Source organism: Myotis lucifugus, unplaced genomic scaffold (assembly GCF_000147115.1).
Source record: "Myotis lucifugus unplaced genomic scaffold, Myoluc2.0 scaffold_1, whole genome shotgun sequence".
In the NCBI taxonomy this organism is placed as follows: domain Eukaryota; kingdom Metazoa; phylum Chordata; class Mammalia; order Chiroptera; family Vespertilionidae; genus Myotis; species Myotis lucifugus.
This window is the reverse complement of record NW_005871049.1, coordinates 25,693,084-25,718,717: the sequence shown is the minus strand read 5'-3', so window position 1 is coordinate 25,718,717 and position 25,634 is coordinate 25,693,084. Positions and strand designations below refer to the sequence as shown.

General features: G+C 39.8%; 1 pseudogene; it reads left to right on the top strand.

Moving 5' to 3' along the window:
• The first annotated feature begins 9,172 nt into the window (after nucleotides 1-9,172).
• On the top strand, nucleotides 9,173-25,093 carry LOC111825769 (annotated as a pseudogene).
• Nucleotides 25,094-25,634: the final 541 nt, after the last annotated feature.

Sequence of the window (25,634 nt, the reverse complement as noted above, 5' to 3'; positions counted from 1 at the left end):
CTGATTTCTTGCTATTTCATTTTTTACAGGTGGCCATATTCCTTGGCTTCTGGCCCATTCTTCCGTCTTCAAAGCCAGCACCGTTACTCTCTTTGCTTTCTTTCCATTCCCTTTCTACTTTGAGAAGCCTTGTGATATATTGAGCTATTGCAGATAATGCAGAATAACGTCTCTATTTTAAGGTCATTTGATTAGCAAATGCAATAATTCCTTTCCTTTCCTTTACTTCCTGTACTTTACTTCCTCGTTGCTTTGTAGTCTAATATATACAAGTTCTGGAGATTCGATGTAGATCTTTCGAGGAGGCACTCCTCTGTCTAATGCAAATATTCAATTTAATTTCTAAGTATAAAATAACATTTCCAATTCTACTTATTACAGTGAAAAATACGAATACATTGCCACAATATGTTCATTTTGTCACAATATAATTTTCCTGTGTGTGGCTCTGTTTTTCAGTCTTCACTGAGTAACTTTGAATATCCTCATATGTGTAGTCATTTGCGTACGAGTGCATTTTTGTCTAAAATAGATTGTTTCAGTGTAAAAATATGCACATCTTATTTCCACCAATAAAACCTTTCAGGAAATAGCATTATATATGCATCTTTTTCTTTAGTTAGAAAACTTCCTCACAAGAGATGTGTTTTAAATTAGCTGACTTGGGATTAAAAAAAAAAGTAGATTCATACCTATTGGTTTTTATGTTTGTTACATTAAACAAGTTTTTATTTTTAATCCATATTTTCTTACCCTCCTACTCTAATACTAGCCATGCTGTAGTACTATAATCAAACTTTTTAAAATGAAACTAAATAAAATCCCATTGAGTAATTTGTGTCCAATTATAGCATTTAGAGTAATCCATATGAACATCAGCTGAAACATGAAATCTATCAAGACCCTATATACTGTTTACTAATATATTATCAAAATTTGTATTTTCATAATGCTTTTGTTTTCTCCCTTGTATTCTAGATATAACTTCATATATATATATATATATATATATATATATATATATATATCTACACTAATAAAAGAGAAACATGGTAATTAGCATACGACTGCTACCCTTCCCATTGGCTAATCAGCATATACTTATGCAAATTAACTGTCAGCCAAGATGGCGGCTGGCAGCCATGCACTGAAGCGAACAGGGAGGCTTGCTTGCTCCAGTGACTGCAGACTCTAATGTTCCCTGCCTCACTTGCCGGTCTCTCAGCTGCAACTCTAAGCAACTATATTGCAAATATAGAAGCTAAACAAAACCCCAGAAACCAGCTTTCAGTCAGCCGGGCTTCAGCCAGCTGGACCACAACATTGTATCAAATACAGAAGGTAAAGGCCAGAAACCTGCTTTCAGCAGAGAGGCCTCAGAGCTAAAGCTGGCCCAGAATAGAAAAGAAAAAAGAAAAAAAGGAGCAGTTGGGAGCTTCAGTCACCGGCCAGCCTGAAAACGGCCCTCAGCCCCTCTCCCAGACTGGCCAGGCACCCCAGTGGGGACCCCCACCCTGATCCAGGACACCCTTCAGGGCAAACCAGCCGGCCCCCACCCGTGCACCAGGCCTCTATTCTATATAATAAAAGGGTAATATGCCTCCCAGCACCGGGATCAGTGGAGCAGCGAGGCTCCCGGCACCGGGATCAGCGTGACAGGGGGCAGTGACCAAACCCCCTGATCGCCCTGCGGCTCTGTGTGTAACAGGGGGCGGGGCCACAACCTCCCTATCCGCCCTGCTCTGTTCATGACAGGGGAAGGCGCCCCAACCCCCTGATCAGCCTTGCTCTGTGCCTGATAGGGGGGAGCTCCCCAACCCCCTGATCGCCCTGTGGCTCTGTGTGTGACAGGGGTGGGGCCCCAACCCCCTGAGCGGCCCTGCTCTGTGTGTGAGAGGGGGGGGGTGGCCCAACCACCCCTACCCCACAGACCCTGCTTTGTGTGTGACGGGGTAGAGCCATAACCTCCCCATTGGCCCTGCCCTGAGTGTGACAGTGGCGGTGCCCCCACCCCCTGATTGGGCCCTACTCTGTGTGTGACAGGGGGGGGTGCCCCAACTCCCCTATCGGCCCTACTCTGTGAGTGACAAGGGGGGAGCTCCTCAACCCCTTGATGGGCCCTGCTCTGTGCATGACAGGGGGGAGCTCCCCAACCCCCTGATGGGCCCTGCTCTGTGCATGACAGGGGGGGAGCTCCTCAACCCCCTGATCAGCCCTGCTCTGTGCATGACAGGGTACGGAGCCCCAACCCCCTGATTGGCCCTTCTCTGTGCGTGACAGGGGGTGGCGCCACAACCTCCCTATCGACCCTGCCTTGAGTGTGACAGGGGGCAGTGCCCCAACCCCCCAATTGGCCCTACCCTGAGCGTGACTAGGGGTGGCATCACAACCTCCCGATCTGCCCTGCTCTGTGCATGACAGGGGGCGGCGCCCAAATTCCCCCATTCGGCCCTGCTCTGAGCCTGACCAGGGGCTGCACCTAGGGGATTGGGCCTGCCCTCTGCCATTCAGAGGCAGGCCTAAGCCAGCAGATATTTATCTCCTGAGGGGTCCCAGACTGCGAGAGGCCACAGCCCAGGTTGAGGGACCCCACCCCCTTGAGGTGCACAACTTTTGGTGCACCGGGCCTCTAGCCTATATATATATATATATATATATATATATATATATATATATGCATATATGTATATATATATACATATATATATATATACATATATATATATATATATACATATATATATATATATATATATATAGAGAGAGAGAGAGAGAGAGAGAGAGAGATGTGAAATACTTCATCATTTATTTTTAGGACATAGTTAAAAATGGAAGTATTATACAATTATTTTTATATTAATGTGACCTGCAGTACATAAAGAATTAAGGAAAAATCATAATTTAGGATATAGATCTTATTTATTTTTTTCAATCTCTTAATCCTCTTTTAGGGACTATATTATGAAGAAGAGAAAGTTATTGACTGAAATTTTACAGTTCAAAATCCTCCTTCTCTACCCTCATTTAATTTGTAATATTTCATACAAACTATTAGATTTAATATGGCACCTACAGTTCCATTTATTTCTTAAATGCTGAGAACACAGTTGACTAAAAATTATTTATTGGCGTGACCATTCTAAACAATTCAAGGATAAATCCTGCTGCCAGAGGGACTTTGCTAAAGAAAATTAACAATGTCAGTCATGTAACCTTCCAATATGAGAGACAAAGATATATTGCTGTGGGTTCTGAAGAATAACAAGAAACAACAGTTATTCTGAGCTTTTGAAAGCCTGTAGGCCTGCAAATAGCAAAAAAAATACACAGTCAGTTTTAAAAGAATGCTAAAACCACTAACGGGCATAAATAGAGCACTTTTGAGGTCAATAGGGTTTTAGTGCATAGGCTGGCAATGGGACCATTATTGAAACCTATTCTAACCTTAAGGTCATTGCACTTATTCTTTTTAAAGACAAAGAATAAATTTTAAGGAAAATAGCTACCAGACAAAATTCAACTATAAAATCATTTGTCTTCAGATTTAAAAATGACACATCCATCTTAAAAACATCATAGTTTCTCAAATTGTTTTTTAAAAAAAACAAGATGCTATAATCCTATAGGTGACTTTGAACATGGCATCTTTACCTTATTTATGCATTTGTTTCCCTTTGATTTTAAGATCCTCTAAGGGAGAGTTTCCTTCGTCTGTTCTCAGCTAGTTCTGATGTATCACGCTATTTGCAAGTGTTCTTAACTCTCTATAGGGCTTACATTTATGGCTTTAGTTTTCAGTGTCATGTTCTTTTCAAATGCCAATAAAAACTAGCTTTAAAAACACAAAAGCAGGACACAGTTGAATGTAACTTTAATTGGCCTATCCTAAATAAAAATAAAGAAGTTATTTACCATGAAAATAAGAAAGAGAAACAGTTGTAATGGCAAGGTATTCATTCTACTCCTCATTAAATTCAAAATACATTTCAATTCCAAATTTATCTGAAGGAAATTTAAACTTTAAAAACAATGGCTGCCTACTAATCATATCTATTCTTATGAGAAGTGCCTAGATAAAGCAGACGTTAAAACATAGTCTATATGAAAAAGAATATTTACAACACAAACTAATTTTCTCTTCTTCCCTTGGGCAACCTAAAGTTAATTATAGCCAAAATAACTCTTGTTTGTGTATTATTTTTAGAATCAGAGAACAAAATTGCTTGCCACTACATTTTTTAATTTAAAACGCTTTGTTAGATGATATGATTTGAAAAAATGAGTAATAATAACAGTAAATGAAAAGCCCTGAAGCATGAAAATATTAATGTAAATTTAAATGTGCATGGTCATGACATTACCCAGATATATTGTTGGAGAAAGGATGTATTTTGATCAAAGGAATTTAATTAAATATCTTTGCCTGGAAAATATTCTTCAAAATCATACTTCCCATGCCATTCCATTGCATTTTGGGGAAATATATAATAAATAAAATTTAGTTTTGTATGATTTATGCCATATCTACAAACTTTTTCCACCACTCACATATTTTAGTTCAAAACTAATCGCATCTTTGATGATAAAAAAACACATGTGCATGCATAATGCAATGGTGAATCTAAACAGAACTGCACTCACCTTATCTGAAAAATATGCCTCTTATTTTCCCAGTTAATGCTTTAAATAGTTTTAAACAATTAAAACTCCAGACTGACACATTTTAATGTAAAATCATATCTGGAAGGATACTTGTGTATACTTTCCCTCAACATTCACTTTCATTTTTCAAGGAAGTATGTTGACTCTCCTGACACACTCTCTTGCCTACGGATGTAATTTGTATATTCATCAGCACTTGCTCAGCTTTTCCCAATTACTAGTTTCCTCTTCAAGATGCAGCTGTATGCAATGGCATCAATTCTTCCATGACCTAAAAAACATTCTTTTCAACTTTCTGACTACCCCCAACCAAGTGGTATGTTAGGAAAGTAGAAATCCCTCTCTGAAGGAAATGGAAACTATATTATCAAATTATACACTGATGTGAAAATGGATACAGAACTATTTACTCAGCTAGATTAAATTGATTGAGGCATGGTCATGCACTATGACTGAGTAACAGAATTTGAGTGAAAATGTTGGGAACCATTTCTAGGCTTGACCCATGAAACTTCCTGTACACAATTTTCCATGTATTTTTCTTTTCTTTGAATATAATTCAATGTGCATGAAGCCCCAAGGGTCAAAAAATGCAGGAGCTCAAGATAAAATAACCCTGATTTGTAAATCATTACTAGAAGGAATGATGCAGGCCATTCAGAGGCGCTCGCTTTGGAATTTACCTGAATGAAAAATAAACGTTGCTCATGTTTGAGTCTCTGTACATTTATTTATTAGAGCAGCTAGCATTCCATGAGTTTGTACTAACATAGTTAACTGGAAATGTCTTGCTTCCTTTACGGGCACCTACAGCATGTGACATTGGCTCAGTGGTTTGACGGTAGTGATAAGAAAATAGATACTGCAGATTATAAAGCTGAAGATCTATGCTATAGAATGGCAAAATATTCAGTAAAACTATTGCCCACAGAACTGTTGGACATTTCGAAAACAGATCGTGTGCCCACTGCCCCTGACTTCAGGTAAATGCAGTTAAAACAAATATGCTGTGTATTAGCTATGATTGGCAGCTTTTAGCAAGACGTTCTATAATAAGAGCTTGAGCAAGAATTCACTGGCTTTCAAATGTACATGTGAATAGAGAAAATGTAGACATAAAGAAAGTTATGGATTCGGAAAAGGCTCAACAATAAAGGTTCAATAGACCCCTTAGTTGGACAAGTGTCTTAGGCCTGAGATAAAGATAATTCAAGCTAATGTTGGTCCTCCTGAATCCTTTCCTGCAATTTAGCTCAGATTGGGCAAAATTAAATGCGAAGGGGAGCATCAAATTAATAAAGCAATCAATAAAGAAGACCAGATAATTATGCACTGTGAGAACTTTGTGTGAATTTACTGGCACATTGGAAATGCCTGCAAGCATACAGATCAGAGACATACTATATTTTGAGGGAATTGTTTTGACAAAGGAACAACAAATGCAGAATAAAAAACCCTTGCACCTTTTTTATTTCAAATCGATCCTTGATGTTCGGTGTTGCACAAGTAGGAATGTTACCAGAGGAATTAGGTTCCTCTGTGGTGTCACGGGAAAAGAATTTCAAGGACGCTCACATAGGAGGAGTTTTAAGCCATAGTGGCACCGATTTTAAAGTGAAAAGCCACAGTACACTCTCAGAGAGACAGAGAGCAGGCAGCCTAGAGGGCAGCAGCGGCCCTGAGGTCTTTGTTAAACTTCCTTACATGTCCTTAGGTTTGGAAAAAAGCAGGTTTTTTGTTTGTTTGTTTGTTTGTTTTCTCAAGCTATCCACCCTCTTCCCTGGTTTTTCCTTGGTTTGTGCTTGTGCCCTCCCCTATCCAATCTCTTTCCTGGATTCTTCAGGACTTAAGCCCTTCCTCTACCTCAGCAGTTCTCAACCTGTGGGTCGCGACCCCTTTGGCGGTCGAACGACCCTTTCATAGGGGTCGCCTAAGACCATCCTGCATATCAGATATTTACATTACGATTCATAATAGTAGCAACATTACAGTTATGAAGTAGCAACGAAAATAATTTTATGGTTGGGTCACAACATGAGGAACTGTATTTAAAGGGCCAGAAGGTTGAGAACCACTGCTTACCTGATCCTATTCCCAGGCGTGTGCCCTCCCCCTTATATGGTGCCATTGTGGCTCCTACTGTGCATGTGCTTAGTAAAGGCATTTTCCTCCTCTCCCCATTAGTTGGCAGACTCCCCGGGCGTGACTGAAAAGGTGTCTTCCCTGCCTACTCGGTTTGTTTGGCAGAACGATGTCTGTTTCTCTGGTTACTTCCAGGGTGACAGGAAAGCTGCCTTTTCCTACTTCATCAGGCTGAATCAGATATCTGGTTCCATTCGCTCCCTCCTCCCTCGTTTGTTAACATCGAACTGGTTTCCTGCCCACTCTAACAGAAAGAACCCTGTGAAAACTATACAGTACCAAATAGGTAATTTTGTCTAAATTACACCCACTTCAGATTTAGCTTTGGAGTGTAACAAACAAGGAAGAATCTGTCAGATGGAAGAGATCCAGTAATCATGAAGAAGGATGTACAGACAGGAAAGTCAGAAGGGTCTCATTAAGGTGATTCTGCAATAGTTAGAGCAGAAGTTCTTTTAATACCCGGACGGTAGGATTTTATTATTGCTCCAGAAAAGTGATTCCAGTGTGTCTCTCAGTCTCTGCTTTTCCAGGTGAGAATTGTTACTACAGTTTTCCAGGCCTGAATCTTAGTTATATAAACGGAGGCATGTGAAGATCAGATAAGGTGTCTTTAGTTTATAGGTTGCCAGACAGTTTGGAACTCAACAAGGCCAAATAGCCTTGAGATCTTGAACTTTGACTGGGGTGAAATAATTGGATGTTTTTGTTTATCTTCTTTGAAAAGGAATTGATGTTGTTCTCTTTTTGGGAACAAGGGCTAATCTGGTATTTTGTGACCAGATTGGTTTTCTGCTGGCAGACAAGATATGTATTTACTAAACCCATTTCTTCTTTGTCTTTTTTTCTTTAAATCATTTTTATTGATATTTAGAGAGAGAGGGAGATAGAAAGATAGAAACATTGATAAGAGAAACACAGATTGGCTGCCTCCTGCATGTCCCCTACTGGGGATGAAACAGCAACCCAGGTTAACTGAGAATCGAACCAGTGACCTCTTGGTTCATGGGTCAATGCTCAACTACTGAGCCATACCAGCTGGGCCCATTTCTTCTTCTTGAAAAATAAATTACACAATATTTTCTAGACTTCTTTGCATTTGGATGTAATTTAATTATCCTATATAATAAAGAGGTAATATGAAATTGACCATCTTGCCCTCACACAAGATGGCCACCCCCATGTGGTCACAAGATGGCTGCCATAAGATGGCCAGCAGGGGAGGGCAGTTGGGGGTGAACAGACAAGCAGGGGAGGACAGTGGGGGGGGGACCAGGGCCAGCAGGGGAGGGCAGTTGGGGATCAGGTCAGCAGGGGAGGGCAGTTGGGGGTGATCAGGCCAGCAAGGGAAGGCAGTTGGGGGCCATCAGACCAGCAGGTGAGGGCAGTTGGGGGCCATCAGGCTGGCAGGGGAGCAATTAGGCATCGATCAAGCTGGCAAGGGAGTGGTTAAGGGGTGATAAGGCTGGCAGGAAGAAGCAGTTAGGGGCAATCAGGCAGGAAGGCAGGAGAGTGGTTGGGAGCCAGCAGTCCTGGATTATGAGAGGGATGTCTGACTGTCAGTTTAAGCCCGATCCCTCAAGGGGTCCCAGATTGGAGAGGGTGCAGGCTGGGCTGAGGGACACCCTCCTCCCCACCCCACCCCCAGTGCATGAATTTCATGCACTGGGCCTCTAGTAACCCATATAATATAAGCAGAATTGATGGAAACCACTTCTGGGACTGGTCTCTAAAAACCTCCCATGTGTATTCTCTACAATTTTTCTCTTCTGTCCTGTTAATTCAGAGAAGCATAGCAACCTTGAAAACTTTATTGAGATGGTGGGCCTAAAAACTGGAACTGCCTTGCTCCTTGAATTAGAAACACCAATATTAGTCTTTATGTAAGTAAAAATAAATAATAAAAAAACATATAAATAAAATACATAATTAAAATAAATAAATAATAAACAATAAAATATAGTTCTGTGTTCTTACCTATGTGTTTTGTATTCTCATATATGTTTATGTTTATTTCCAATCTAACAGTTTTACCTTAGCTAGTTCACATAGGTCATTGCCAGATATTAAAATGCAATAAATAATTTGTGGTTATGTCAAAATTGCCTCTTATGATATATTTATAGGTTTACTCTTGTTTATTATTCCATAGATCATCTCAAAAAGAATCTAGTCAATTAAAAAATAGTTGTGAGTTGCTATTTGTCTGTAATACCAGGCTAGTATTAGAGATAAAGCAGTGAATAAGACAGAAATATTGTCTTGAAGAGATTAGAGCCCAATGGAATTCAGATAAATAAAAAATAATAATAGAATGTGGAAAATGCTATTGTAGGGTAGGAAGGACAGCTAAGCAAGGGCTAGCTAGATGGTAGAAGAACTTCAGAGAGAAATGACTAAACCTAAGTATCAAGAATGGATTGGCGTCAATCTAAACAAGGTTAGTTTAGAGTAGGAAGGAGACAGTGGATGTAAAAACCTGTAGGTATTACAGAAAATTAGATCATAGCATATTTTATGGCATTTTAGAGAGTTGTGATGTTTTCTAAAGACAGAAAGACATGATTTATAGGTAAAATCAGAAGAGTAACAATATTGAATTAGTGCTTTAGAAAGATCACTTTAATTTTTTTTTTCTGAATTCAGGATACAAAAGAATATTAAAAATTCCATGTGGGAGAATGTACACCTAAACTAAAGGTAAGGACAATGGGTAAAAAGAGAAGTAGCAATATTTAAGAGTGGTCAGGAAGAACTATCAATGGGACAGGGTTATTAAGAACGTAACTGATGGATAAATGTGCTCAAGATGGAAAGTAGTTAATTAAGATCTTCCAGTTTCTGGCATGATATTACTGATTGAGTTAGAGAAAATAGGAGGTGGAATTGATTTGTGGGTAAAGACAAGTTAAATTTTAGATAGGCTATGTGGAAGGAAGTATGTATTAGCACTGTGAAACTGCTCACTGGGATTATTTTACAGTTGCTCTGGAATTTAGAAATCGATCTTGATGGGAAATTACTATGCACCAGAAATGAGTACACTAAGGTCATAGAAAACATAACATAAAAACGTGCACAGTATGCTGTCCTATAATGCAACATTTGTGACATCCTCAAAATCAACGTTATAAATGTTGCAACTAAAGTGGTTTGCTTTTAAATTTAATACTTTAATCCTCACCCTCTGAGCTTAATTCCACGGAAATGTCAAAGTTGAACAGAAGAAAATTTTTAAAAAGCAACAATACAAAATTATGTATTTTTATCTGCTTGTAGCTGTGTACCGCTTGAGACATTAAGTACTCTCAAAAGCACGATTTAGTTCTATAGGTCCTGAAATTTGCTCACTTTGCAGTCCACACCGTTTTCTCTCAGCCGGGCATTCATTCCGAGGTCTCTTGAATACCAGTTCTAGATAACCTATGAAAAGTGTAATGCAGATGTGTCCATTTCTATGTATGAGAGCCTCTAGGGCAAATCAATGGAAGTGCAGTGTTTCTATCCTGTGGAAAAAATTACTCTAACATTCAGAGGTCACTGATTAGATACGCTTAGTAAATGTGTTAGTGGCACGATGTGTATGTTTACAAAATGCTCATATTAAATGACATGAAGGGAAAGGAGAAAATTGTAAAGTTTCCATTGCAGCAAAATGCTAACAAGTCTCCTTTATTTGAAATCCAGTAATAAGACAATGTAGAAACAGTGCAATATACTATATTTGAATGATGTGTCATGAAAGAAACTGTCCATGCACAACATAGGTAGTCATTATTCATTTTAAAAAGCTTGATGTATTAGTAAATTTTATATCATGCACAAATATATTTAATGTAATTGTGAAGCCATTTAATAGTTTAAATACGATGAGTCCTAGATAATGTAACTTTTGTGACTGCATTCATACTTTCAGGCAGAACTGTGCTGACTCCTCCATTGTCTGATGAAGGAAAAGGTTTTGCTGTTGAGATTTATTTAGAGACAACCAAATGACAGCAGCAGGCTGCAAAGATGGCAGCACCCACAGCCAATAAGGAGGGAATATGCTAATTGCTGCCCCACCCTCAAAGATGGCAGCACCCATAGCCACAAGATGGTGGCGCCCAGTCCCCTCAGCCCTGCCAGGACAGCAGGTGTGTGGCAAGGCTGGGCCTGCCTGCCTCCGGAGTTCCCCAGTCCCCTCAGCTGCCCAGGGCCAGCCTGAGGCACAGGAAAGCCTTGGATGGTGGCTGCCCAGCCACTCAGGGCCACCTGAGGCTCAGGTAACCAGGGCCGGCTGAGGCTTGTGTTGCTGGCAGTGGCAGCAGGGCAGTGGCAGCAGTAGAGGTGTGATGGGGACATCGCCTTCCCCTGATTGCTGGTTCACCTCCCGACCCTGAGGGCTCCCGGACTGTAAGAGGGGGCAGGCCGGGCTGAGGGACTCCCCCCTCTGGTGAATTTTCATGCACCAGGCCTCTAGTCTATATATATAAAAGGCTAATATGCAAAGTGTCTCCTCGGGAGTTTGACCAAGAGACTGGGAGTTTGATCCCTCTCAATAATGTGCACTGACCACCAGGGGTGGCATGGAACAAAGGAAGGCCCCAGCCGGTAGCCAGGGAAGGAAGGTCCCGGCCAGCAGCAGGAAGGCCCCAATCAGCCCTGATTGCCGACCAGGTCTAGGGACCCTACCCGTGCAAGAATTTCATGCACCGGGCCTACATTATGGTAGGCTCACATGTTAACTTTCAAGTAGGGCAAAATATCAGACCCTTCACTGTTTTTTATTTAACACCTACCCATGGGATGCTGTCTGGATCCTTCCAGATGTGATCTTTATGCCCTACAGGGTTTTCTGTTTTTATTCTCTAATTTGTTTTGTTGTTGTTGTCTTGTTATGATTAGTATATTCACACTGAACAAATTTCCCAAGAGCAAGCTATAGGAAGGCAGTATTACAGTGATGGTAAGAAATGCTTTTTTTCTAACCCTTAGGACACACTCAATAAATGTTTTATTAGTATAAATTGAACTATACTTCAAAATGTTTATTAAAAGTCTGAAATTTTCTCTTACTTTGTTTTTGCTTCATTATCACTTTTCTTTGCGTTTTAAGCATTCCAAAGTCATATTTATATCCAATACTTTTTGCCCAATACATTAAAAATTGTAAGAGCAAGGAGTTTTGTATTTAGTAACATTTGTTTCAGAAGAATCATGTCTGCTGCATCTGTTCTTGTTTTAAATCAGAGTTAATGGTTTTTCATCCCAATCAATATTTTCTGATGTAGCTATAATGTGGAGTTATTTTATAATTTTTTATTATCTAAACAGGTTATATATTTTTTCTAATTTTTGTATTTTATGCATCGTTTACATAGTTTTTTAAAGTGTGATGTGAATAAAAATCCTCTTACAAGCATATATGTAGCTATGAAAGGGATTGAAAGAGGTGCCTGGAAGGATTAATACAATATTTATTGACTTTAAGTGTTTTAGTAGTAACATTTGACCAGTACAGTTTGCTTTATATAAAAGGTTATATCACCAAGCACATCATTATACCCCTGGTTCAGATGCACAATTGGCTGGAAAGCCTCTGAAAAAAATAAATATCTGTACTTAAAAGTATTGTAATGCCCTCTCAAGATATTTTTTCTTCTGTTTCATTTTTAAATTATTAAATGTATGTTTGACCTCCTGCTGTTTAAATAGGCTGCTTAATAAAATATTTAAACCACTATATATATACTAGAGGCCTGGTGCATAAAAATTTGTGCACTCGGGGGGGGGGTCCCTCAGTCGGGCCTGAGCCCTCTCGCAGTCTGGGACCCCTCAGGGGATGACCACCTGCTGGCTTAGGCCTGCTCCCCAGGGATTGGGCCTAACCTGGCAATCAGACATCCCTCTGGCAGCCCGGGAGCCCTCGGGGGATGTCCACTTGCCAGTGAGGAGCAGACCTAAGCTGCAGTCGGACATCCTTAGCACTGCTGAAGAGGCAGGAGAGGCTCCCACCACCACCACTGTACTGGCAGCCATCAGCCTGGCTTGTGGCTGAGCAGAGCTCCCCCCTGTGGGAGTGCACTGACCACCAGAGGGCAGCTCCTGCATTGAGCGTCTGCCCCCTGGTGGTCAGTGTGTGTCATAGTGACCAGTCATTCTCAGTCTTTCTGCTGTTAGGGTCAGTTTGCATATTACCCTTTTACTATATAGTATAGAAGCCTGGTGCACGGGTGGGGGCCAGCTGGTTTGCCCTGAAGGGTGTCCCAGATAAGAGTGGGGGTCCCGCTTGGGTGCCTGGCCAGCCTGGGTGAGGGGCTGATGGCTGTTTCCAGGCTGGCCACACCTCCTTTAGGGTGGGGGTCCCCACTGGGGTGCCTGGCCAGTCTGGGTGAGGGACTGAGAGCCGTTTTCAGGCTGGCTGGCGACTGAAGCTCCCAGCCTCTCCTTTTTTCTTTCTTTCTTTTATTCTGGGATTTATTTACCTTCTATAATTGAAACTTTGTTGCTGTCACTGGAGGTAAGAGCCGGGCTCCTGCTCGCTCCAGCTCTGTGGCCACGGCCTGCTGAAAGCAGGTATCTGGGGTTTGTTTAGCTTCTATAATTGAAACTTTGTTGCTTTTGGAGCTCAGAGCCGGGCCGTGGCAGGCGGGGAACCTTGGCTTCCTCCATCACAGGAGCAAGCAAGCCTCCTGCTCGCTTCAGCTGCATGGCTGCCGGCCGCCATCTTGGTTGGGTTAATTTGCATATCTCGCTGATTAGCTAATGGGAGGCATAGCGAAGGTACAGTCAATTACCATGTTTGTCTATTATTAGATAGGATATTGAAAAGAAATATCCAATAAATCTTTGAACTTTTTTCATTTATGAAATTCCATCCAAAATGTGGTAGCTTTGTTGTGCAAAAATGAAAATCAATATTTTATAAACATATTTTCAATAATGATTTACTTTTCCATAAGTAATATTTCAGTTTGCTTTTTTATATAAGTTTGATACAAAATAATCAGTAATCAAAAGGCACAGGCATTTGTGTTGTGTATTTTACTATTAAGTATGTGTTTGTGAGTCATGGTATGTTAGAGTGTGTATGTGAATGTGATATATACAGATATGTGTGTTTCACCTCTTTAACTAGCACGGACTAAATTTCATCTGGTGTTTATTATTGTCATCTGGTTTAGATATGATAAATGCATTTCACTTTAAAAACAAGTCACCAAAAAATCTTCATAAAATTTTTAAAATACTTCTGTTTTTCTAGTTCAAGAAAAATATCACATTTACTAATGAAATTTTAATGATAATGTTAACTCTTTGTTGGTTGGTTATACCCCATGACCTAATAAAAACATGTCCTTTTTCTTAGTTCCTTAGACTGCCGCTGTGTTGAGTGAGGGTTCCCTGTATCTTCCAGCACAAGTACTCTCTTCACTGATCAATTTAACCCTACCTTAGATGTTCACTAGCAGAAAGGAAACAACATACTCTTAAAGATCAAATTAAAACTTACCATTAAATGTATTTTTTAAATCTATGAAGTCTAAATTTATATTGGTAGAGTAGCCAACAGAATATGAAGCATGTGAGTGAAATCCATTCTTCAATAAATAAAATACTCTGATGTTCTGGAGGACAACATTTAAAGCTTTCAAGACTTGACTGTCCAAGAAAAAAGAAGCCAACAAATGCATATTTACCAATGAATAATGGCTACTGCCTAAAAATGCTTGTTTTGAAGCTATTTCTTTTTTTAAAATATATTTTATTGATTTTTTACAGAGAGGAAGGGAGAGGAATAGAGAAGTTAGAAACATTGATGAGAGAGAAACATTGATCAGCTGCCTCCTGCACACCTCCTACTGGGGATGTGCCCGCAACCAAGGTACATGCCCTTGACCAGAATCGAACCTGGGACCCTTAAGTCCGCAGGCCGACTCTCTATCCACTGAGCCAAACTGGTTAGGGCAAAGCTATTTCTTAAGGTCTTCACTGGAAATTGTTTATATCTGTTCAGTATCACCATTTCTGTTTTCTCAATGGTTCCACTGAGAAGAAATTAAAACGGGAAAGACAGGAATAGCAGAGTAGTCTGTGAAAACTTGGGCATGAATGGAGGAGATAGTTGGAACATCCTTTTTCCACATTCTGTTCCTTTTTATGTCAGAAATATTCTTTTGGAGGATTATGCCACTGCATTTGCCTCAAACCTAAATGATGACTATTTTCTAGGACAGTGATGGCGAACCTTTTGAGCTCGGCGTGTCAGCATTTTGAAAAACCCTAACTTAACTCTGGTGCCGTGTCACATATAGAAATTTTTTGATATTTGCAACCATAGTAAAACAAAGATTTATGAAGTTCTTGTGCTAATTAAATGCAGTAATTGACATAAAGTATAAGGCATAATGAATATCAGTCTGTCCCTGCTTATTCTAGGGACACTAAATAAGTGCTTTAAAATAAATATGGCCTAAAGTGTTTAATAAAACCATTTGATCAATCTCATACAGGTTGACTTACAGCCTGCATGTTCATCCCCAATAGTTGACCAGGCTTCCTGTTTTGTTTTGTTTTTTCAACATGATCTAGAGTATAGCCAGCAATGATAAATGTTAAGAAATATTAGTTTTCTAATAAGAACCTTGGCGACACATGGAAACAATGTTGAGATTCACTATAAGATTGTTATCCATGCTGTTTTTCTTATCATAGTGTCAGTTCCCACATCGAAACTTCTGTAAACAGGAATAATCAGAGGCACAGATCAGTGCGTTGCTGCTTGGATAGGAATGTTATGTAAGCGTTCTCCCTTGCATTTAACAGAATCTTCAGAAATGAGTAATGTCTTAGAAGTGTCTGCTCAACAGATTTCATGTATTGATTTGTCTGCTGGCTTGGCTTACTACTCACACAGGAGGAAGATGGCTGATTACCACACTATAGGCATTGTCAGTTCAAAGCTACTTTGTAAGTTTGCTTGGACTTTTAATATTGACCTATTCATTCTCTATAGAGTACTAGTTTTTTTTCTAAAGGTTTTCCTCTCTTGTTTACTTCCCATACTTTCACATATTTTAGAGAAACCTATGAATAAAAATAATTTTAAGGGCTAACATTTATTGAGCATAGATTACATGCCATTATGTGATTACTTAATATTTATAACATCACTTCGAGGTGGATACTACTACAGTCCAAAATTCATAAATGAGAACACTGAATCACAAAGAGGTTAAATATCTACCAGCCCATTTTCCTGGTTATTGAACTATTGTCTCATTGTATCAGGTTTAATTGCTCCTTTATGATGCTGAGTTTGAAAACCTACAAACTACATGTCTCATTACAGCTGCCTTCTTGTGACATTCTGACAGTAGGGGGCAGCACAAGTAGGAAATTGCAGGGTAAACACAAAGAAGAAGTGCTTTTCTTTTCACAACAGCACTTCCCCACAGTAGCAGCAGTTGGTTCTAGCCTCTGATTCCCTTTCTCCACCAGCACCAACATCATTGAAACCCTCCTGGCAGCAACAGGCTTATACCTCCTTAGAGGTCTGAGCTCTGTGCTGCAGGACCACTCTATGACAGTCTCTATTATGATAATCCCAACCTTTCCCCTTTATTTCTCCAGATGTAAGGTGGTAGATTCTTCTTGCAGTTATTTTTCTGGCTTATCTCAGTGTTTTTTTTTGTTTATTTTATTTTTTAACAGTTTTTACTCCTTCAGCTTATTCAGCACCTGTATAATGAACTCCCTGTGCAATTCCCTCATTTCAAACACCTAGTTTGGTTTCTGTTTTTCCTGCCAAGTCCCTTATTAACAAGTTCTCCTGGCTCATTTCTTTGCGATGCTGGATCTCTTAATTTAGGTCCCTTGTGGGATAAAAAGGAAATTGTACACTTTATAATATTTTTGAGTAATTATGGGTATAAGTAAACACATGCATCTGCTTCTCACATCCTGGATGAGAGTAATACTCAGTGAAGCTACCCTTTGCTCAGGACTACACTGAGAGCTGACAGTGCTGAAACCACGCCAGCTAGAACTGAGCAGGTAGTATACTCTTGTGCTCAGATCTTGTGTTTTTTGGTCTCCCAGATTCTGAACCAACACTATTGAAAGGTTCGGGTCATGCACCAATGACATGAGGCCATAATGCAGTGGTTCTCAACCTTGGCTGCACATTAGAATCACCTGGGAATCTTTTTTAACTCCTGATTTCGGCCTCATCCTCCAGAAATTCTGTTTCTTTGTTATGGGGTGGGACCACAACATTAGTAACCAGCGGTTCTCAACATGTGGATCGCGACCCCTTTGGGGGTAGAACGACCCTTTCACAGGGGTCAGCTAGGACCATCGGAAAACACATATATAATTACATATTGTTTTTGTGATTAATCACTATGCTTTAATTATGTTCAATTTGTAACAATGAAATTGGGGGTCACCACAACATGAGGAACTGTATTAAAGGGTCACGGCATTAGGAAGGTTGAGAACCACTGTTAGTAGCAAAGAAACAGAATTTCCGGAGGATGAGACAGAGAAATCGGGATTTTAAAAAGATTCCCAGGTTATTCTAATGTGCAGCCAAGGTTGAGAACCACTGCCATAATGTATCAAAAGAGATTTTTATTTCAGGCACCTGTGTGCAAGTGGGCTGATTCCAACAAAGGAATCAGCGGAGACTGAAGGGGGAGGCAGGGTTTTATTAACTGCTACTGGCTGCAAACAGTTCTGCTGACGTACAGAGCTTGACTGACGTGTCCTGTCCTTGGCTCTTCCTGGCACCAGATGTCCAGTGGCTCTCTGGGCTATGCCAGGCTCAAGGTTGCAAGCTTTCTGCAAGATATCTGCTGAGCACAATAAGTTTTCTCTGCCCCGTTTTATTCTCTTTAACCCTTTCAACTATGTGTGCCCAGAACGTGCCAGTATTTTTCAACTTTCTATCAATAAGTATACGTGTTTCCATATCTGTGTTTGTGTGTGAATGAGTGTGTGTGTGTGTGTGTGTGTGTGTGTGAGTGAGTGTGTGTGTGTGTGTTGGGGAAGGAATGGCGATCCCAAATGCCTAGTAACCTTTTAATATTAATCACTTCCACTGAACCACCTGACTTCCCGCTGCACATAATTGGCTTCTCCATTTGCTAGTTCTGGGATTTTCAGTAAACTACTTAAGTGGCATGCACTTTTCTCTAAAATGGGCATTTTAAAAGTATCCAACTCAAGGATTATGTTCAGTGAGTAAATACATATGAAATGATTAGGTTGTCATCGTCACATGGCAATTGTTAAATGAAAGTTGGCTATTTTTATCGCTGTTATTCCTACCGTATCCTAGACTGACATAGCCTGGAGAGATATGCACTGGAAGAAAATAACTTACTCTAAAACATATACGTAGAAAATTTCCACAAACTAGAAATTGTTTGCTCAAAACCGTGGAAAGTACAAACTTATCAGACAATGTCTCCCTGATGCTTGGCCTATTATTTGGGTGGAATTAGCCTGTGCATTACTACTTCATGCCTCTGAAGCAGAGAGCCGCTCAGGTGAAAGGAAGTGAGAAAGCACTTGTTTCACCCCCCTCCCCCTCATTGCTCCCTTACCACATGTTCACGGAAGAGATGTGAAGGCAGAGGCCAATGGCATGGGCATTTTTTATACTCCTGGCAGGAAACAACTGCAGATAAAGTAAGGTTGCTATCTGGTTTGTTTCATTTAGCAAAAAAAAAAATTCTCAATCTTGGAAAGAGTGTTTTTTTGAGCTCTTCAGTAGGAAATGGAGCAGTGCCCACCCCCAGCATATATACTAGTGGCCAGCTCTGTATTAGATTGCTCTGACCCTCGGGTTTTATACGTGTAAACTGCTTTTTACTTTTTAAAAGTATTTTATAGACTCCAAATTTATCTTGCTTATCTTTCTCGCTTATTGCTGATAAAGTTAAATTCCAGAAGCTAAATGCCTTAGTGTAGTGGTTGAACCAAGGCTGAAGTAGCTCTCTGAATCCTTGGCCACTAATGTGTAGGTTAGAGGGAAAGTGTTCCCTAGCTATCTGAAAGGAAAGTGTTCCTACGAAATCATTCATAAGCCGAAATGGCATAAAACGAAGGAGCTATTTTCACTTTTTTTCTTTAACACTGCAAATCTTCTTTGGATTTCTTCCTGTTAGCAAAAGCAGGTGCTAATATAGGCTTTCCGTAAAAGTGAACTTTCAGAAAGCAGGAGGTCCCTGTATATGTTTGTCCTTTCTTGGCGCAAGGGTCCCCAGCTTTTATTAGATTCACGTGGAGATACATGCTTTTAAAAAGAGGCAATAACCAGGATTTTTCAGTATTACCAGAAGCTGAGTTTGGGACAGTGAAAAGCTTGGGGTCCATTAGCAGTAGATGTGGTGGGCACATTTCCGGCCTGTTGCACTAACTCCATTACCTGTAGGTGGGAAGGACCCACGTAATTCCGGCTAAAGATGGCTTTTTACTTCTCATCCCCTGTGCTGATCCTGCCCCACTGAGACTTCTCTGAGGATCAAAGGACTAAATATTTAGTTCAGAATGAATGTTCTTATAAACGTCCAGTGTGGTAGAGAGACAGAGATTTGACAAAATGCAACACCAAAGCTCAGCTTTGACAACAGGATTCTAATCATAGGACACTACTTTAAAAAAAACACACGACAACATTACATCATAGTTTCTACTAAGAAATAGCAAATAGTTATCCGAAGGAGCTACATTTTTCCTGAAGTAAAAGGTGCTGCAGAGAAATAAACAAGACGCAGCCCCGGGCCATTCCTACGTAGCCTCGGATTGTCTCGGACTCTATTTCTCTTTTGGAAGAGAACTCCCTGGAACCCGCCACGGAGACACAACGGGGCAGGAGAGATATGCCACAAGAGGAAAGATGCCACACTGAGATCTCTGAGTCCTTGTTCACCCTACAGCAAGTAGAAGTGTAAAGAGGGTGGAATCTACTTACATGAGGAGTCTCGCCAGGTGATGCATCATTGTAATACCTGCAATGTATCTAGTGAGACATGTACATATCTCTGGAGTGAACATTCCTTTCTTTTTTGATACTGAACATCAGTGTGGTGCTAGAAATCTCTTTCTTTTCCTCTTTCTCCTTCATTTCCTCTGTTTCACTTACTCCCTCGTCCCACCCTCTCTATATGTCAAATGTTTTCACTGTAATTGAAAGCCTTTTTGTTTCGTGAAATTTAATGATATTTTAACTGGCAGAATAGCATGCTCTCTCAAGACATAAGAAATTTACAGGTTTACTGAACCTTTCAGAACAGCAACCAACACCCTCAAAGAAAAAGAAACAAAAACCCCAGTGGAAGGAGGAAGTTACATGGACACTACATTTCTTAAATAACCCTTAGGTTCCGTTGAGTCCTAATTTCTAGCAACTTTACCATGAAAACTTCTGCTCCAGTAAAAGCGTGTATACATTAAAACCAAGGAAACCCCAAGCGTTGGGCTTATAAAAAACAGAGAAAAAAATTGTCCTGCTTCATTCTGTTGCACTTTCTGGTATTTTTTAAACAAAACTCAATTTATCACTTTTAGAGAGGATAGAACATAAAAGTAAAGGATGTTGCCATATAAGTTGGAAATATATCCTCGACAACAGCTTCTGGGGCCGATCTGCATAGCAGGCTCTCACTTTTTTATTCAGTGTGAAAGCTAATAAATCTATTTGTGAAAACTCCTAAAAGGCAATCATTTTCAGAAAGAACGAATTCTGGCAAAAGCTATTGTTTGAGCAAATCCAAATGACAAGTGCTTTAATCTGACAACATTTGCAGTTCCAGGGGCACCGTACATTTTGGAACCATAAAAGCAGCAACACATTCTGTGAGGCAAAACATACTGCGTTTGAATCTGCCCTGCTGAAACTTGCTGCCCGTGGTTATGCACAATGTATTAAGAACATGAAGGATGATAAATTATAAACCTACACAATCTCGTCATTTTGCAAGAGAGTGCTTATTTTCTTTTCCATCCATCTGTTTTTGTTATACACACTCTCCAAATTCAGTTAGGAACTCTACCCCCCGAAAGCATTCTCACACTGTTTCTACATTTTTTTAGAGGGTAAGCATCAGATTTTCCAATAAAAATAAATTTTTTATATTATTGACAGCATCAAATAAAATATAATTATTTTTCAATTATTGAATTAAAAAATTTTTTTTCTTATGTGTAGAAAGTAATGATTCAAGATGCCCAGAAGGTGAAATTCAGAAATTCAGTTTCCATGTAATGTACTTCTTCAGTTGCTATTTTCTGTTTGGCACTGGAAGCAGGACATCGAACATTGTGAGAAATGAAAAGTTGATGGTCTTTGCCCTGAAGTTTACAATCTGAGAATAAAAGCTGTAGCAAAGTGAAGTAAACGTTGTTAGAGGTAAGGCAATAAGAGGGGGAAACCAATATACTGTGAACTTGGAAGTAGAGACAAAAAAACTGTGTTTATTTAAGAACTGCCAATCTCTCAAACTGCCTCCTGCCAGATGAGCCCTCTGATGGGGGGCTTAGATGTCCTTCTCCTGGATTTATAGAGACAGCGTTTTATTTGGACTCTCTGAATCCTGCCTCCACCCATCCTGCAGTGAATTGCCAAGAAAACACACCGAATTTTTGAAGGCACTCCTTCACACACTGTAACCTGACCCCCTTCTTTTCTGTCACATCTAATTGAAACTTGTCAGCCAGTCTTTTAAATGTCTCCATTATGGTCCGCCTTTCCTGGTCCATAATCAGCCAGGATTCCCTGTGACCCACTTTCTTGACTGGAAGTGCTCAGCTTTCTTTGCTCTGCCTTTTCATACCCCAAAGTCATTGAAGCCCAGCTGAACATGCACCACTCCCACCATCGGACACCACACTCTTCCAGATCTCGGTTACGAAGTTAGCATAGGTTTGCATGTTGATTGTCAGCATCTGTTTCTACTACACCCTCAATTTGAAAATGAACTGCCTGAGGAAATCTATGAGGTATCACATACCCACATCTCTTAAAATGCCATTTTTACTATAAACTCAAAACCAATCCTATGTGACTAAATGACCATTGAACACACTGTTTCTTAGACAAGGTCTTCCATTAATAAATATATTAATACTAGAGGCCTAATGCATGAAATTTGTGCACAGGAGGGTCCCCTTAGCCCAGCCTGCACCCTCTCCAATCCGGGACCCCTCAGGGGATGTCTGACTGCCAGGACTGCTGGCTCCTAATTGCTCGCCTGCCTGCCTGCCTGCCTGCCTGCCTGATCGCCCCTAACCGCCTCTGCCTGCCCGCATGATCATGCCCCTAACTGCTTGCTTCTCTGCAGGCCTGATCACACCCCTCCTAACTGCTTTCCTCTGCTGGCCTGATCACTCCTAACCACCTCTGCCTCGGCCCCCGCCACCGTGGCTTTGTCCGGAAGGAAGTTGGAGGGCCATGTTGTCTGTCAATCTGGTCTGATTAGCATATTACCCTTTTATTAGTATAGATGTTTATTATAGTAAGTATAGTAAATATAAGTGATGGATTAATAAAACTATGTGTGATTTTATCTACTTTAAACCTTCAGTTTGTATCCTTTAAAAATGTCTCTGGGATATAACATTTGTGTTTAAGATAGATTTCTGCTGTAACATTTTTCCTAATTTTCCTCCAATCAGTTCCTCTAATTTATGTGATGATTGTGATGGGGTTCTTCTCTTATAATTTTTAGTTGAAAATAATGCAAGTCAAAGTAATGTGTATTCTCTTGAAAACAAGCACATATACATACATAAATATTTAATTTGGCTAAAATATTTAATGATAACCGGCTTTATATTATAATTTTATCAAACTCACCAAAATTTTTTCGTCATAAGTGATTCTCCTCACATGCAGGCAAATAACTGCATTTGTTATGAACTTGAATTATTTCAGGTGATATTTAACTTGCTTTTGACTTAAACTCAGTAATATTACTTGGCAAACAATAAAATATAAGCTAATGAAAATTTTCCTGAAGTACTTATACTACTTTAGCTAATATTGTTTCAGAAATCAATACTATTTTACAATATCAAAGGGAATAGTGACAATTTTTTTTGTTATATCTAGAGCAGAAGATGCTGTAAAATGGGGTTAAGATCTCTCTGGTTTAACTCCCATCTTTTTTCCACTTTGCAATCTACCTTTCTATTTTTGTGTTTGAAGCAATAATAAGGAATATCTCACTGATATTAAGTTCTTACATATATAATTACTCATAAGCATTTGTTAGGTTAGTTTTTCATAGTGAATTTATGTTAATGAATAACATTATTTGTCTGCAGTTCATAGAAAAAATAGAGAAAGAGAGACATTAGAGTCTTTCCTAACTAAACTATATTTCTACAGTAATTCCCACATTTCACTTAAAATAAAATTCAGACTCATTAGCTGCCTTTTATTCAACTTTTCCATTGCCATCTTCATAGGCACCCTGCTCTAGAGCTAACTCAGATTTTTAGCTGTTTTAAAAATGTGACCTGATTTTTTTCACCAGTCTTATCATCTGTCTTCTCTGCCTGGATGCTTTCCATTTTCCCCCTAATTGCTAAATTTGAAGCTCTTTTCAAGAGTCGTTTTGTCCTCTGCAACAGATGTGGGTCACAGTCTCACTTGATTTCTTTCTGCGGCCCCCTTGGTTCTGTGTTTCCCTCACAAAGTGAAGGGTGAGCCACAGAAATCATCCCAGCTACAGAGTGGGAGGTGCCCCAGCCCCAGGCTGAGACGGGGCCTGGGACAGACTCTGACAGTGATGAATCAGTACCAGAGCTCTAGGACCAAGATTCCGCACAGGCAACCACACAGGGCCAGCTGGCAGCTGCAGCTGAAATTCATGAAGAACCAGTCAGTAAAGCAAAACAGAGCTGGAGTGAAAAAAAAGTCACAGAAGGCTTTGTCCAAATTGGGCTTTCTATGGGTTACAGGGGTTACTAGGGGCACTATCCAGAAATCTAAGAATATCCTTTGTCATCACCAAACCAGATGTCTATAAGTGCCCAGCTTCAGATACAGTAAAACCTCGATATAAGGGACTGATTTGGGCAAGGTGGTGTCCATTAAAGCTGAAAATCTGTTACATAATCGATTTTCTGAATGCATATGTTAAAATTTGATAAATTAGTTTATCTGTTTTTACTTATGTAGATATGTTTGTGTAATTACAATTAAGTATGCATGAAAATTTTAATTTCAAAGAAAAGTTTTCTATATGTATTACTATAATTTTAAATTTATACTGAATAGATCTAATAAACGCATGCATTCACCAGCTACCACCAGTAAACAAATGCACACAGCTGGGGCATGGCTTAGCACACCTGGGAACATCAGCCAGCAAGCGTTAAACTGTTGCAAAGCCCTAGCTGGTTTGTTCAGTGGATAGAGCGTTGGCCTGGGGACTGAAGGGTCCCAGGTTCAATTCCAGTCAAGGCCACATGCCCAGGTTGTGTACTCGATCCCCTGTAGGGGGCGTGCAGGAGGCAGCCAATCAATGATTCTCTCTCATCATTGATGTTTCTATCTCTCTCTCCCTTCCTCTCTGAAATAAATACAAATATATTTAAAAAAAAAAAACTGTTGCAGAAAGTCACACCACGTGGCAACAGAACCAATTACCGCACTTGATGCCAGGTGATCACGTGCTAATCATTCTGAACATTGTTTATGGGTGGTGACTCTTGGATTTAAATATGCAGACTATACTTGTAGATATGTAATATTTATTTATGTCAGTGAAATTATCATAGTGTTTTTACCAACATATGGCCTATTTGCTAAAATGTGTTAAAAATAACAGTGAATTAATAACAATGAATAACCTGTTAATTTAATAATAAGCAAGTCTTGATTAAAAGCATTTAAAAATTAACAGGGTGTTAATTTCCACATATAACTTACCGGCCAGAAATTTTGTCCCTTAAATCTAAAGTCTGTTAAATCGAGGTCTGAAAAATTGAGGGTTTACTGTACTGGCATAGTTTTGGCTGAAGCCAAGATAGAGGATTGATCTCAGCAAGCACAGTGGCAGCTGCTGAGGAAATTAAAGTTCAAGGTGAAGCTGTATTAAACATTCTAGAAAATGCACAGACTCCAACTGTACAAGAGGAGAGTAAAAAGGAAGAGGTTGATGAAACAGGTGTGGGAGCTAAGAACATAGAATTGGTCAGATCACAAACAAATGTGTAGAGAGCAAAGGCAGTTGGAGCCCTGAAGAAAAACAGTAATGATATTAGAAATGCAATAATGGGTGCTCAATAAAATGTCGCCACTATTGTTGAGTATGTCATGTTGAATTTTTTAAGGAAAGACTAATAAGTTAAAAAGTTTCAGAAGCTTTAATTTTCAGAAATAGGGGTTTAGGAACTATCCTTTAAAGCAGCGGCTCTCAACCTGTGGGTCGCGAGCCCTTTGGCGGTCGAACGACCCTTTCACAGGGGTCGCCTAAGACCATCCTGCATATCAGATATTTACATTACGATTCATAACAGTAGCAACATTACAGTTAGGAAGTTGCAACGAAAATAATTTTGTGGTTGGGTCACAACATGAGGAACTGTATTTAAAGGGCCAGAAGGTTGAGAACCACTGCTTTAAAGTAATTATGATGATAGAGATTTGTGGGAGTATGGACCCTTGTGATTTCACAGGACTGACAGCCTCAAAAATCTGTTCCTAAGATGAATGCTGCAGTGATCCTGTAAAATGTAAGATAATCGTTGCCACTTCTCTGGACAAAACCAAGCAATGATTCTTCCCTTCACTCAGAGTAAAAGCTGATACCTTACCATGACCTGGAGCT